Raw genomic sequence first — 14,999 nt, 5'->3', positions numbered from 1 at the left:
AAATTTTGAAATTAATAAATAAATCATTAAAAAAATGTAAAGTGAAAGATTAAAGTCAATCAAGTAAGACCAAAGTCAAGTAAGGCTAAAGTCAAAACATTAAAGTCAACCAAGAAGGACTAAAGTCAGAGTATTAAAGTCAATCTCATAAGACTAAAGTCAAAATCCTAAATCAAAACACTAATCAAGTCAACCTCATAAGACTAAAAGTCAAAACCCTAAATCAAAACCCTAATCTAAACTAATCAAGTCAATCTCATAAGACTAAAAGTCAAAACCATAAATTAAAACCCTAAAGACTAAGTCCATCTCATGAGACCAAAGTCTAAACCCTAATTGAAACCCTAAAAGAAATCCTAATCAAACCCTAATACTCTTAAAAAACTTTATAAATAGGAGCTTCCATACCCTACTTTAGTATCAAAGAAAAAACCATAGGAAAAGTAGGTGAAGAAGCCTCCACAACCTCTCCAAAACCCTAATTTTGGAGCCCCAACTCCTTACCTAACACCCCTACTTCGATTTCAGCCTAAAAAACACCTAGGAATCTCTCAAAAACATCCCAAAAATCCACAACAAATTCGAAGCACCTAGATCCAAGAAGGAGATACCTTACCTAGGAGATCAGAAATCAGATCCGGAGATAGAACGAAGTAAGGAGTACGGTACAAGGAGCCGTTTTCACTAGATCTGAGGGAATAGCACTTTTGTAGATCGAAGGTAAGATTTTTCGTATTTTTTTTTAATCTAGGTTTGTCATTAGCGATGTAGTTTTATTTGGGATAAGTAGAGACCGGCATTGGCCGGGCGGGGTTGGTGCCTAACACTTCCAACCCCGTAACATGATCCCCGGATTCAGATTTTCTGTAGTAGATTAGTTTATTATCCGTTTTAGAGTCAGTTTGGTTCCTAGACCATAATAACTAGGTGGCGACTCCCAAACCTCAATGGTCAAAAGCGGATCCGCTCACCCCGCGGATCGAGGGCGCTTTCAGACGTATGAAGCCAGAATGGACTCTAAAGATTAAAGAAGAAGTTACAAAGTAGATTAACACCGAATTTTTAAAATAGTAGAATACCCTGAGTGGATTGCTAATGTCGTCCTAGTGCCTAAAAAGGATAGAAAAATCAGAATGTGTGTGGACTTTAGAGACCTAAACAAAACAAGTCTAAAAGACAGTTTTCCTTTACCACACATGTATGTTCTAGTAGATAGTACGACAGGCTACGCTTTGTTATCCTTCATGGATAATTTTTCAAGGTACAATCAGATAAAAATGGATCATCTAGATATGCAAAAAACATCCTTCATCATATATGAAAGCGCCCTCGATCTGCGGGGTGCGCGGATCCGCTTTTGACCCTTGAGGTTTGGGAGTCGCCACCTAGTTATTACGGTCTAGGAACCGATCAATGACTCTAAATAGATAAAGAACTAATCTAGAATAGAAAAAATTGAATTCGGGGATCATGTTACGGGGTTGGAAGGTGTTAGGCACCAACCCCGCCCGACCGAAGCCGGTCTCTACTAACTTCCCAAATAAATTACATTGCTAAAAAATCTAGATAATAATAAATAAATAAATAAATAAGAGATTATACCTTTCTGATAGCAAAGACTTTATTCCCTCAGATCCGACAAAAATTAATCCTTGTACCGTACTCCCTTGCTTCGTTCTATCTCCGGATTTGATTTCTGATCTCCGAGGCAAGGTATCTTCTTTTTTTGATTGGATTCTTCAAGTTTGTTATGGGTTTTGGGATGTTTTTGGAAGGCTTTTAGGTGTTTCTTAGGCTAAAATCGAAGAAGGGATGTTAGGTAAGGAGTTGGGGCTCCAAAACTAGGGTTTATGGGAGGCTAGGGGAGCTTTTAGACCTACTTCTCTTAGGGTTTATGATTTGATCCGAAAATAGAGTGTGAGCACCCCTATTTATAGATTTTTTTAGGGTTGATTTAGATAGAGTTAGTGTTTAATTAGAGTTCTTTTAGTTGGAGTTGTATTTTAGTTAGAATTATTTTAGGTAGAATTGTATTTTAATTAGAATTGTTTTAGGTAGAGTTGTATTTTAGTTAGAACTCTATTAAATAGAGTTATTATTTAATTAGAACTCTATTAGGGTTTTTGACTTTTGGTCTTATTTGATTGACTTTTAATATTTTGACTTTAGTTTTAATTGATTGACTTTTAATATCTTGACTTTAGTCTTGCTTAATTGACTTTAATTTTGACTTTAGTCTCACGCGATTGACTTTAATACCTTGACTTTAGTCTTGCTTGATTGACTTTAATTTTTTTGGAGAACCCTCCTCTATTATATCTTTAATTCTTTGAACCACCAAATGGAGGGGTCCTTAAAGAAATATCTCACGAACCCTCAACAATTTTTCATGAGAGCCCGATTGATCGATTTTTTTAGTTCAAAATTTTAAATTAATTTCATTAATGTTTAACTTTAATTATTTAATGTTTTATTTATTAATTTTAAAATTTTTAATTATGAAAATTGTGAAATTATCGTTTTGCCCCCAGAGATGACTTTTCACATTTTAAGTCGGTTTTTAATGTTTTAGGATGTTTTAGAATCGATTTTTCGTAAGGAATTCAATGGAAATATTAGTTTGTGTTATTTATGAAATTTTTTGTGTGAAACGGTTGTGAACTTTATGAGGGGCATTTTTGTAATTTTGTCAAATTCTGTGAAAATTGGTGAAATAATTTATTTGATTACGATTTGTTATTTTATGTGTTCGAAAAAGTTTTCCTAAGCGTAACGTAGGCTCTAGGGTCTTTTTGATGTTAGGGGTATTTTGGTAATTTGATCATTTTTAGTGATTTTTATCGTAAAACTTCTTTTTGGGTCTACAAGATGATGATTTCTATGTTTCTAAAGTCATATTTTCCTAGCGTAGTGTGGTTTCTAAGGTTTTGTTAGTTCGAGATACCTCATCCGGATTTCTGAAACACATCTGGTAATAAATAAAGCAATGGAATATACATCCATCATTGGGAATCATTGCGATCGGGTTGACGAGTTGATTAATCAGGCGAGTGCAAAAATGGGGTGTCTACAATATAGTGGGGAACCTTTTGCTACAAGGTTATGCCTTTTGGTTTAAAAAACACTAGAGCCACCTATCAAAGAGCAGCCACGACTTTACTGTATGACATAGTACACAAGGAAGTCGAAATCTATGTAGATGATATGATAGTCAAATCTAAGGAACGACTGGGGCACGTTGCTGCGTTAGAAAAGTTTCTCACAAGGATTCAAAAGTACCAACTCCGTCTCAACCCGCATAAATACGTATTTAGAGTAACTTCTGAAAAATTGTTGGGATTTGTGATCAGTCAAAGAGGGATTGAAGTAGACCCTATAAAGATTAAAGCTATCCAAGAAATGCCACCTCCTAAGACTGAAAAGCAGATTCGAGATTTTTTAGTTAGAATTCAATATGTCAGTAGATTCATTGCTCAACTTACCAACGTCTGCGAACCTATCTTTAAGCTTCTCAAGAAGAATGAACCAATAGTTTGGAATGAACAATGTCAAAAGGCTTTACAGTATGACAAAGATAATCGCAAAGAAAAGACTATCTACTATATCAGTAAAAAGATGTTAGAGTGTGAACGAAAGTATTCAGCCCTAGAAAAAACTTGTTTGGCACTAGTATGGACTACTAAGAGACTTCGACACTATTTGTTATCTCATCCAGTTATCTTGTTATCTCGGATGGATCCTCTCAAATATCTTTTCGAGAAACCAGTACTGATCGGGAGAACCCACGATGGTTGTTGTTGTTATCAAAATTTGACATTACGCATGTTACGCATAAATCTATCAAGGGAAGAGCTGTAGTAGAATACTTGGCAGATCACCCGGTAGTAGAATGAATACGGCCTGTTGATCAGTTCTCAGATGAAAATATCTTGCATGTTGAAGAAGAACCGCAGAATCAAACATGACAGCTATACTTTGATGGGGCCGCCAATCAGAATGGATATGGAATAGGGGCAGTTCTATTTTCTCTTGAAGGATGCCATATTCCTATCGCTATTAAATTAGCCTTTTCTAACACCAATAACACAGTCGACTATGAAGCATGCATTGCTGGGCTTGAAGCTACTTTGAATCTGGGCATTACAGAAATTGAAGTATTCGGGGACTCAGCCTTGGTCATACATTAGTCGTTGGAAGAATGGAAGACTAGGGATGAAAAATTGAAGCCTTATCATGAGTATCTATTAAACTTAGCAAGTAAGTTTAAAGCTATCCTGTTCCAGCACCTATCAAGGGAAGATAATAGATTTGCTGACTCTTTAGCCACTTTCTCTTCAATGATCCATTTGCCCCTAGTATGGAATTAAGGCCAATCACCGTTGAAGTTAAAGACAAACTGCATATTTCCATCAGATCAACATTATTACTCGACTACCTGATGGAAAGCCATGGTATACAGATGTCAAAAGAGTATTGAAAAAATAAGAATTCCCGGAAGAAGCATCGAGGAAGGAATGACAAACCTACTAAGATTAGCATCTCAATTCCTCCTATGCGCAAGAAGTTTGTACAAAAGGTCTTAGGATGGGATTCATTTGTCATGTGTTGATGAAGATCAAGCTGAATAGATAATGATTGAACTACATTCAGGGGACTGTGGTCCTCACATGAGTGGGAAAATGTTGGCCAGGAAAATTAGGAGACAAGGGTATTACTGGCCCACGATGGAAACAAATTGTCATCACATGGTCAAGACCTGCCATAAATGCTAAATACATGCAAACCTCATACATGTGCCACCTTCTTAATTAGTTAGTTTGACTTCACCGTGGTAATTTTCAGTTTGGGGAATTGACATTATTAGTAAAATATCGCCTAAGGCATCAAACGGGTATAAATACATTCTAGTTGCTATCGATTATTTTACTAAGTAGGTCGAAACTGCCTCTTATGTTGTCCTTAATGCATCTCGAGTTGCAAAGTTTATCCAAACAAACCTCGTCAGTCGATATGGGGTACCTACGGAACTGATCTTTGATAATGGATCACACTTTAAAGCTAAAGTTATTACACTGTGTTCAAAGTTCAAAATCTCGTACTGCAAATCATCTCCTTACCGTCCCCAAACCAATGAAGCAGTTGAAGCAGCCAATAAGAATCTGAAGACAATCATCAGGAAAATGTGTCAATCACATCGAGATTGGTCAGAGAAATTATCATTTGCACTATGGGCATATCGAACTTCAATTCGATCCTCTACTAAAGCTACTCCCTACTCTTTAGTGTATGGCATGGAAGTAGTCTTGCCAATCGAAATGAAAATTTCGTCTCTCAGGTTATTGTTGGAAAGTCAGTTACAAGAAGTAGATTGAGTTCGTCAACGGTATGAAGAATTAAATTTGATCGAAGAAAAACGACTAAGAGCTTTGTACCACGAGCAGGCTTCTCAGAGAAGAGTTACCCGTGCATTTGACAAAAGATCAAGACCCGTCATTTATAAGTCGGAGATTTAGTACTCAAAGAGAATCAGACACTATTTTTGACCCTAGAGGGAAGTTCAAACCAAATTGGGGAGGTCCGTTCATCATCAAGGAAATATTATTAGGAAAAGCTGTCAGACTTCAAGACTATGATGGAATTGAATTACCAGAACCAATCAACCTTGACCAAATCAAACGGTACATCTAAGGAGATCATCTTTGGCCGAATCAATTCTCCTATTACCCAGTTCAATAAATCATTTCTCAACCCGTTTGTGGCTTTTTCAAAAGAAAAATACCTTTTTCGTTCTCAACCTGATCACCCAACCTAGGGGAGGGAAAAATTTGAACTACGTTTTGGTCTGATCCCAAAATTCTGAGGTACGTAAGCAACCTGAGAAATTCAGGCCCGACCACATCAAAATAAAAAATATACATAAAAAAAAGAAATATTGTCAAAGTGAAAAAAAAATTCAAATAAAAAGAGAAAAATGCCATATAAGGGGCATTCTGGTTTTTTAGCCTTAAAATTCCTTTTCTTTTTATATACCCAATCCTAAGCCTACCTATAAAAGTCCTCCTAAGTACCGTATGAAAAAGTCAAGGATGGTAGCAAAGCATGACAAGATAGTAACTCTAGAAGTTCAGAAGAAAAATAAAAAAAAATATAAAGCATGCTAGGTTGAAAACCCCAAAAGGGTGATTTAGGCAAAAATTAAGGCAAGCTCACAAGGTTCAAAATTCGAAAGAACGGTCTTGGCAACAATCAGAGCAAAGAAAAAAGAAAAAAGCTCACTAGTTTGAAAACCTGAAAGGGCAATCTAGGCAAAAGTTAGAGCAACAAAGAAAAATAAAAAAAAAATCTTCGGGGAGTTTAAAAGCTAAAAACGGTCCGAGCTGAAACATCAGAAGTCCGAATAATCAAGTTCAATACTTAGCTTAAACCAGGCAAAGACTCAGAAGCCACAAGTATCTTGTCTACGATCGATCTGAAAATTTTTGCTTCCCCAAGTGAACTAAGGGAGATAAGGGTGAATTCTAGATGAGTCTCAAAAGGAAATATTTTGTTCTCTTGAGCCTGACTCAAAATCTTCAATAAAATTAATCAAAATTAAAAGTTGGATCTTTATTGCGCTTATGGTAGTCAAATATTTCAAACCTTCATACAAAGGGCACCTTCTTTCTTCTTTGATATGTAGTTTCCCCCTTATACTAAGGGCATTTTTTTTTTAATTTTTGCAAGATGTGTTCAATTATCTCCAATGCCATGTTTCTTATCAAACTAAGGGAATTTTATTTTTAAGGTTGAACAATGTTAATCCTAAAAGATAAAAGGAATCCCAAACTTAAGGTTACCCTCTAGATAATAATTTTTTCGAAAACCCTTGAGGTTCAAAAGAAATAAAAGCTAAGGTTTTAAATTTATAAAACTTTTGGATAAAATCTTAAAGTTCAAACAAAAGCATTTCTGATCTCATATTTTACTTATATATATATAATTCAGTACTCTTTCGCCCCGAGTAGGTAAAGTAAAACTCCTAGATCCATTCATTCTTTCCGATAATTGTCCATTTTTTCTCGAATGATGTTGTCACCAAGGGTTTACTTAGATTTTGCCCAGTTGCCACCAAGGGTAAACTTGGATTTTGCTAAGTTGCCGCCAAGGGTTAACTTGGATTTTGCTCAGATGCCACCGAGGGCTTTCTCGAAATTTTATTCAGATGCCGTCGAGGGCTTTCTCGAAATTATGCTCAGATATCGTCGAGGGTTTTCTCGGAATTATGCTCAATTTTATGTTCAGTTTTATGTTCAGATTTTACTTAATTTGTGCTCAGATCTAGCTCAGACCATCTCTCAGATTTATCTCAGATTTCGAGTACACAATTGCACACATTAGTCAAGGAGAATTTTTTAAAATTCAAGGATCTAACGTCGTCGGTGAAAGTTTGCGCTTAAGGACCTGACAACTTTCTAGTTCGGGGAGAGTTTTATCTTCAAGGATACAAACATCCTGACGAATTGCTAAATCAAGCTGCAAAATGAACTATCACTAGCTTTGACATTCGGATATCGTACTATCTACCAAAATAGATTTGCTATCTAGTTTGCTTCAACCCTCTGCCAAAGAGGGGCATCTGTAAACACCCCATTTTTTTACTCGCCTGATTAATCAACTCGTCAACTCGATTACAATGGTTTCCTATGATGGATGATTATTTCATTGTTATATTTTGTTGTTAGATAAGTTTCAGAAATTTGGATGAGGTATCTCAAACTAACAAAACTGTAAAAATCATGTTACGCTAAGAAAATATAACCCCAAAAATATAGAAATCATCATTTTTAGACAAAAAGAAGCTTCACGATAAAAGTCACTAAAAATGATCAAATTATCAAAATACCCCTAACCTCAAAACATCCCTAGAACCTACATTACTCTTAGAAAAATCCTTTCAAACACATAAAACAACAAATTGAAATCAAATAAATTATTTTACCAATTTTCACAAAATTACGAAAATGCCCCTCATAAAGTTCACGATCATTTCGCACAAAATTTTTTATAAATGATAAAAACCAATATTCCCATTGAATTCCATATAAAAAATCAATTTCAAAACATCCTGGAACATTAAAAAATGACATAAAATACAAAAAAATCCTTCTTGAGGGTAAAATGGTAATTTTACAATTTTAATAATTAAAATTTTCAAAATTAATAATGAAAATATTAATTAATGTAAAGTGAAATCCTAATTAAAATTCAAGTCAATCAAGTAAGACTTAAGTCAAAATCCTAAAGTCAAGTCAATCAAGTGAGACTTAAGTCAAAGCCTTAAATTCTAGTCAATCAAGTAAGACTTAAGTCAAAACCCTAAATTCTAGTCAATCAAGTGAGACTTAAGTCAAAACCCTAATCAATCTAATAAGACCAAAGTCAAAATCCTAATAGAATTTTAATTAAACTCTAAAACTATCTAAAAGAAACTAATTAAATTCTAAAACTATATAATAGAATTCTAATTAAACTATAAAACTATCTAATGTAATTCTAATTAAACACTAACTCTATTTAAAAATAGTTCTAATTAAACACTAACTCTATCTAAAATAACTCTAATTAAACAATAACTCTATCTAAAAAGCACTTAAAAAAATCTATAAATGAGGATCTCTACAACCTATTTTGGAATTAAAATATAAACCCTAAGAGAAGTAGGTCAAAAAGCTTCTCTAGCCTCCCATAAACCCTAATTTTGAAGCCCTAACTCCTTACCTAACACCCATACCCTAACTTTATCTCAAAAATAGCTAGAAACCCTTCAAAAATACCCATAAATTCATAAACAAATCAAAAAAATTCAGATCTAAGAAGGAGGTACTTCGCCTTAGAGGTCTGAAGCGAATCCAGTGATAGAACGAAGCGAGGACTGCTGTACGAGGAGCTGTTCTATCAGATCTGAGGGAACAAAACCGTTGCATTCGTAAAGGTAAATATTTTTTTATTATTTTATTATTTAGGTCTTTTTAGCAATGTAGTTTTATTTGAAAATTAGTAGAGACTGGCGTTTGTCGGACAGGGTTGGTGCCTAACACTTTCTAACCCCGTAATGTGATCCTCGGACTTAGTATTTTTTTAGTAGATTAGTTATTTTTTTTTATCTATTTTGAGTCGATGTTCGGTTCCTAGACCGTAATAACTAGGTGGTAACTCCCAAACCTCAAAGTCAAAAGCGAATCGCACACCTCGTGGATCAAGGGCACTTTCTCCCTCCAACTTTTGTTATAAAAGAATTTAGCCCTTCTTTTATTCCATTTTCTCCTCTGCAACTTACAAAGAACCAACCCATTTTCCAACCCAAGGGTTTCGACCTATTCTAGGCGAGATCCCTCGTAACCAAGTCCGTGTTGATTGATGACGAATAAGAAAAGGTCGTCAGCATCGACGAGCTCCACGTTCTCACCCCATTCAACCTTCATTTTCTTTTCTTTTTCTTGGTCTCTCACAAAAAATAAGTGGGTTTGATTCTACCCACTCGGAGTCCCATCCAATTTGAAGAAGAGTAATATATAGTCGTTGAAAGAGTAAGGACACTTTTATCAAGGGTTTCGCAACCAACCCGATCGTTGGCACCCAATTTTACCCAATTTCGAAGTTCCATACCATCGATCCTTGACTTCCAAGCTAGCCCATCGTATCCAACTATCACAACTTTGTAAGTGACTCTCACTTCTTATTAGTAGTCATAGATTTTGAAAAAATGAATTTAGGTTTTTAACAAAACTTATTATTTACTTTTAAATCGTAGAATGTTGCTTCGTTCATTTCTAAAATCACGCTGAGACCCTCATGTTTTGATATATTTTTATATTATTTTAATATTAATTCATGGGTGGGTTAATAGAAGTGGAGAACGAGTGAAAAACCTAAAAAATTGATTAAAAATAAAAAAATTCACGAGTTTCAATTTTTTGATGGTTCCACCGTTCTTGGCCACGGTCCCACCGTGCCTTGGTCATGGTCCCACCGTGATCCACCATGAAAAAACACAGTGCCACCGTGTTTAACATATTTTTCAGAAATTAACCCTAGTTTCTACCTTGAACTCCCATTTACTTATACATGCATTTCAACCCTTTCCATTTACTTTAAATTCTCTAATGAAATTAAGGTTTTACCTCCCATTTCGAAATAATGGAAATGATTTCAAAATCCAAAACTCAAAGGATCAAAATCCGATTTTGGTTTCAAAAGCAATTTTGACGTTTTCGATCAATTTTTAAAAATGAATATCTTTCGCGTTACTTTGAATTAGGTAATAATAATTACATGATATTGAATTCTTGTCAAGGTTTTCATTTCTAAAAATCCATTTTCAATTTGAAGAATTTTGAAAAATAAAATTTTCGACACTTAACCAAATTTTCACCAGCTTTCACAGTTTCAATAACTTTGGTTCCATGCATCGTCGAGTCCCCATTTTGAGTAAATTTTGATAGTTTTTTGATTGAATAAACAAAATAACTTTGAAATGTTGAAAAATGGATGATGTGCTTGAAAAAATGAAAAGTAAAAATATCGAAAGAACGGGAAGGGGATGAAACGGTAAAATGTTAAAATTACACCCAAGGGGTGATGTCTGCATTTTACATTGTTATGTTATGTGTGTAGGTTGATGAAGGGATATCTAGAGATAATGATTGGTTGCATGTTTATTTAAATTATGTTAGCGCAAGGCGTTGAGTTATTTATTTTAGGCCGCGTGGCCACAGTTGCATGGTAGGAAATCGGATATCCATTTTCAACCTTGTATTGTTAATTTCTCTTTCGTTTTCAAAGAAGAATGATATATATATATATATATATATATGTTTAATTCTTTTGTAAGCTATTAAAGAGTCTGTGAATGCTTGAAGGGATAGTACGTCATATCATCCGGAGTGGTGTACTATCGTAGGTTGCATAGCAGGGACAATGAAACTCATACGTGATATGGGATGCTTATGAGAATGGAGTCACAATTGGAATCCAAGATAATTCTTTTCTATTTTTACCAGTGAACTTGAATTGTAAAGGTGATCGTACACAAATGGAGTTATTTATTTTGGGAATCACACGCACGCCTAATAGGAATAGACGAAGATGATTATTCAGTGGTTACTAACAATCTAGTAGTAGTCAAACTTTTTGACACATCGAAAAGAGACCCATTGCTTACGATCAAGTCAAACGGCCAACCTGACCTGAATAAATGGTCCCGCAAGTGTGGTAAACAACGACCAGCCACCAAATTAAGAACTAATGATTTATTTTGGAATATCATGTCCCGACTGATAACAAGCTAGTCGTGAATCCCAACTCTCTAATTCTATTGCTCCACCATTGTGTATTATGTAGCTATTGTTTTATTTTGTAATATAAACTGAAAAATATGCCTGTCATTTCAATGTCGTCAATTATATTAATGATTAATGTTATGGGAATGTTAAAACTATTAGTTGCTCATCCCTGGTTATATGTATTAGTCAGTAGTATTTTTATGTTGTAAAACTTTACATGTAGTAAAATGTTCAGTATGCTTACTCAATCATGTTTAGGAGAGGTTATTAGTAGGAATTGATTGTAGACTTTCAGGGTAACCATTTTTACTCACCCTTTATTTCTTTTTTTTTTTTTAGTTTCAAAACTTACAGTTACCAAGGTAGGCGTAGAGTCGGCAAGTGAAGAGTATCTGGTTGGTTAGATTACTGACCAGAGTCTGTTGTATGGTGAGCATTAGGACTATACCATTCAGGATTGTCAGTTTCATTCAAGATGTATATAGATTTTGGGATTGAGTATTAGGTTCATGTTAGAGTGAAAGTATTATTGTAATCCTGTATATTGTTAAACTTTCGCACTCTGATCTACTTACATATTTGATGTTAAATGTATTTAGCCTTACGCTGTTATGTTTCGTAGTTGCCTTGTTATACAGGATTTGTTGTATATTGGATATTCAAGTTTTTGAGTTTCATAAAATACTAGCATAAATAAAGGGAGCTATGTTTTGATTTCGAGGTGCCACCTAGTACCTTGAGATTTGACCTTAGGATTTATGTTAGCGTTTGGCAGGGCGCCACAGATGGTATCAGAGCATATCATTAAATCCGTATGGGATACTGATTTGCTATATTTTGGAGAATAGGCTGATACCACAAACATTAGAGATAATTATAGAATGTCACTAAGAATTTGATATCCGAGCTCATCAGTAATTTCGTACTGGGATTGCAAGTTCTTCTGTGTATAAAAGTCTGTAGAGTCTAGTAAGCCTAAGATAAGATTTTAGGTTCATTTTGTCAATAATGAAAATGATATTCATTACTAAATTTCTTATTATAATAGTTGTTAATTCTTCCATAATAATGATGTTGGTGTGTGAAAGTGCCCTCGATCCGCGGGGTGTACGGATCCGCTTTTGACTTTGAGGTTTGGGAGTCGCCACTTAGTTATTACGGTCTAGTAACCGAACATCGACTCAAAACAGATAAAAAAATAACTAATCTACTAAAAAAAATACGAAGTCGGGGGATCACATTACGGGGTTAGAAGGTATTAGGCACCAACCCCGCCCGACAAATACCGGTCTCTACTAATTCCCAAAAATGATTACATTCCGAAAAATACCTAAATAATAAAAATAAAAAAATAAAAATATTTACCTATGCAACGCAATGGTTTTGTTAACTCAGATCTGATAGAACAGCTCTTCGTATAGTACTCCTCGCTTCGTTCTGTCACCAGATTCGCTTCAAACCTCCAAGACGAAGTACTTCCTTCTTAGATCTAAATATTTCTGATTTGTTTATGGAATTTTTGGGTATTTTTGAAGAGTTTCTAGGTATTTTTGAGCTAAAGTTGGGGTGTGGATGTTAGGTAAGGAGTTGGGACTTCAAAATTAGGGTTTATGGGAAGCTAGGGAAGCTTTTTGACCTACTTTCTTAGAGTTTATTTTTTATGCGAAAATAGGTTGTAAAGACCCTTATTTATAGATTTTTTAAAGTACTTTTTAGATAGAGTTAGTGTTTAATTATAATTATTTAGATAGAGTTAGTGTTTAATTAGAATTATTTTTAAATAGAGTTAGTGTTTAATTAGAATTACATTAGGTAGTTTTATAGTTTAATTAGAATTCTATTAGATAGTTTTAGAGTTTAATTAGGTTTCTTTTAGATAGTTTTAGAGTTTAATTAGAATTCTTTTAGATAGTTTTTGAGTTTAATTAAAATTCTATTAGGGTTTCGACTTTGGTCTTATTAGATTGATTTAGGGTTTTGACTTAAGTCTCCCTTGATTGACTTAACTTTAAGATTTTGACTTAAGTCTTATTTGATTGACTTGAATTTAGGGTTTTGACTTAAGTTTTACTTGATTGACTTGACTTTAAGATTTTGACTTAAATCTTACTTAATTGACTTGACTTTAGGATTTTGACTTAAGTCTTACTTGATTGACTTGAATTTTAATAAGTATTTCACTTTACATTAATTAATGTTTTAATTATTAACATTACCATTTGCCCTCGGAAATGACTTTTTACGTTTTAAGTCATTTTTTAATGTTATAGGATGTTTTGGAATTGATTTTTCATAAGGAATTCAATGAAAATATTGGTTTTTGTTATTTATAAAATTTTTGTGCGATATGGTCATAAACTTTATGAGGGGTATTTCGTAATTTTGTCAAATTTTATGAAAATTGGTGAAATGATTTATTTGATTTTAATTTGTTGTTTTATGTGTTTGAAAGGATTTTCCTAATCGTAATGTAGGCTCTAGGGATGTTTTGAGATTAGGGGTATTTTGGTAGTTTGGTCAGTTTTTAGTGATTTTTATCGTGAAGCTTTTTTTTATCTGAAAAATGATGATTTTTATGTTTTTGGTGTTATATTTTCTTAGCCTAGTGTGATTTTTACATTTTTGTTAGTTTGAGATACCTCCTCCGAATTTTTGAAATATATCTAGCAACAAAATATAGCAATGGAATAATCATCCATCATTGGGAACCGTTGCAATCGGGTTGACGAGTTGATTAATCAGGCGAGTGCAAAAATGGGGTGTCTACAGATCCCCCTCTTTGGGAGAGGGATGAAGCAAATTAGATATCAAATCTATTTTGGTAGATAGTGCGATATCTGAATACCAAAGTAATGACATACATTTTACAGCCTGATTTAGCAATTCGTCGTGGTGTTCGGATTCTTGAGGGTAAAACTCTCCCCGAACAAAAGGTTGTTAGGTCCTCGAGCTCGAGCTTTTAATGAAAGCGTCAGATCTTTGAATTTTAGAAAATTCTCCCTGACTAAATTGTGCAAGTATGTGCACTTGAAATCTGAGATAAATCTCAAAGAGTGTGAGCAAAATTCGAATAAAACTGAGTAAAATCTGAGCAAAACATAAAATCTAGGAAAACCTGAGAAAATTTTTGACTTTCAACAAAACTTGAAAAAAATTTGAGGTTTGAGAAAAGTCTGGGTAAAAGTTGAGAAAAAGTTGAATGTTATACTCTACCCACCATGGGTGAAAGAGTAAAGAACTTATTTTTCTAGGAGTCTTACTCTACCTGCTCTGGGTGAAGGAATAATGAACTAATTTTTTTTGGGAGTCCTACTCTACCTGCTCGGGGTGAAAGAGTAATGCACTAATTCTTTTTTTCTTTTTGGAAAGTTCTACTCTACCTACTCGGAGTCAAAGAGTATGAATTAAGCTTTTTGGGAGTACTACTCTACCTGCCTGAAAGCACCCTCAATCTGCGGGGTGCACGGATCCACTTTTGAACTTTGAGGTTTGGGAGTCGCCACCTAGTTATTACGATTTAGGAATCGAACATCGACTCTAAACAGATAAAAACAACTAATCTACTCAAAAAATATGGGTCCGGGGTCATGTTACGGGGTTGGAAGGTGTTAGGCACTAACCCCGCCCGGCAAACGCCGGTCTCTACTAATTCCTAAATAAACTACATCGTTAAAAGAC

The sequence above is a fragment of the Akebia trifoliata genome, chromosome 3, assembly GCF_017979445.1.
Source record: "Akebia trifoliata isolate Shusen 1 chromosome 3, ASM1797944v1, whole genome shotgun sequence".
Taxonomy (NCBI): Eukaryota; Viridiplantae; Streptophyta; class Magnoliopsida; order Ranunculales; family Lardizabalaceae; genus Akebia; species Akebia trifoliata.
The sequence above is the reverse complement of the archived record's forward strand: the minus strand, read 5'-3'. Positions refer to the sequence as shown.